General features: G+C 49.7%; 1 pseudogene; it reads right to left on the bottom strand.

The window, feature by feature from the left end:
• Positions 1 to 1447: 1447 nt before the first annotated feature.
• LOC126109985 (5S ribosomal RNA) lies at positions 1448 to 1564 on the bottom strand (annotated as a pseudogene).
• Positions 1565 to 1931: the final 367 nt, after the last annotated feature.

The following is a 1931-nucleotide window of genomic DNA, read 5'->3' as shown; positions in this document are numbered from 1 at the left end:
CGCACACCACAGAATCATTTCACGAAACATCATCGATATGGACTTTTGGAGCCGAAGGGCCACTCGTGTACCCTTGAAGACTGCACGGCACAAAGATTTACGCCTTGCCTGGTCCCGTCAACACCGACACTCGACTGTTGATGAATGGAAGTATGTTGTGAGGTCGGACGAGTCTCGTTTCAAATTCTATGGAGCGCAGGAACGTGTACGGGTGTGGAGACAACTGCATGAATCCGTGTACCCTTATGTCAGCAGGGGACTGTCCAAGCTGGTGGAGGCTCTGTAATGGTGTGGAGTGATATGAGACACCTGCTACGTCTAGACACGAATTTGACAGGTGACACGCATGTAAGCACCCTGTCTGATCACCTGCATACACTCATGTTCACTGTGCATTCCGACGGATTTAGGCAATTCCAGCAGGACAATGCTGCACCCCACATGTCCAGAATTGCTACACAGTGGCTCCAGGAAGAATCTTTTGAGTTTAAGTAGTTCCGCTGGGCACCAGACTCCTCAGACATGAACGTTTTTGAGCATATCGGGACGACTTGCAACGTTCTCTTGAAAAGTGATCTCCACCTCGGCATACTCTTACAGATATATGGACAGCCCTTCAGGATTCATGGTGTCAGTCCCCTCCAGTATTACTCCAGACATTGGTCGAGTCCATACTACGTCGTGCTGCGGCACTTCTGCGTGTTCGCGGGGGCCCTACACGTTATTAGGCAGGTGTACCAGTTTCTTTCACTCTTAACTGTATATCGTATTGCGAATGCGTGGACACAAATACCCTTTACTGTATGACGACAAAATTGCAGAACAGTCACTGCAAGCAATCATATCCATTAAATATCTAGCAGTATGTGTACTGAGTGATTTAACGTGGAACGACCACGTAAAACTAATCGCAAGCAAAGCAGGTCCCGGACAGACTCATTATGAGAATCCTCAGGAAACAAAGTCCACCTGCACGGGAAGCAGCTGATAAAGCACGCGTTGGACCAACATTTCAATAGTGCTTGTCAGGCTCGAATCAATACCAGCTATGATTGAGAGGGGAAATAGAAAAGATCCAAAGAAGGACAGGGCATTTCGTTACATGTTCGTCGATTTATTGGTTATTTAGTACGAGAAAATTAGGGCGTTAAGTCCCTTTCATACATCTGGCCAGGAGCAACATATACCAAACACATTACAAAAATTCTCAATACCAAGAACAACAACGAAAATAACAAAAAACTAAACTCTTCCCCAAGACGCCATGAAGACCCAGCGGCGCCGACCAGCCGCCATGTCATCCTCAGACCATAGGCGCCACTGGATGCGGATATGGAGCGGCACGTGGTCAGAACACCGGCCGTGTGTCAGTTTACGAGACCGGAGCCGCTACTTCTCAGTCGAGTAGCTCCTCAGTTCGCCTCACAAGGGCTGAGTGCGCCCCGACAGCCAACAGCGCTCGGCAGACGGATGGTCACCCATCCGAGTGCTAGCCCAGCCCGACAGCGCTGAACTTCGGTGATCTGACGGGAACCGGTGTTACCGCCGCGGCAAGGCCGTTGCCAACAATAATAATAGCAATAATAATAACACGAGGGTTGCCCAGAATGTGATGTACCTCATTTTTTTCTCAGACGAAAACAGTGTTACCCCGCGAAACGTTACGTATTTTTTATTTGAAGTCCCCTGAATGAGCGTGCCACTTGCGACAGATGGCGTAGGTGTAGGACAGTTTCAAAATGGCCTCTGTAGGTGACGGACGTTTCCCACTGCAGAGAAACGAGCTGTGGGGAATATTCACAAACGCTTGTGCGAAGTCTGTGGAGCATCTGCTGTCGACAGAAGTACAGTTAGGCGCCGGGCACGGAGGGTGAGGTCATCAGAAGGCGGTTCGGCGGAGCTCGAGGATTTGCAGCGGTCGGGGAAACCAT

Source organism: Schistocerca cancellata, chromosome 12, assembly GCF_023864275.1.
Source record: "Schistocerca cancellata isolate TAMUIC-IGC-003103 chromosome 12, iqSchCanc2.1, whole genome shotgun sequence".
NCBI classification, from domain to species: domain Eukaryota; kingdom Metazoa; phylum Arthropoda; class Insecta; order Orthoptera; family Acrididae; genus Schistocerca; species Schistocerca cancellata.
The sequence above is the reverse complement of the archived record's forward strand: the minus strand, read 5'-3'. Positions and strand labels throughout refer to the sequence as shown.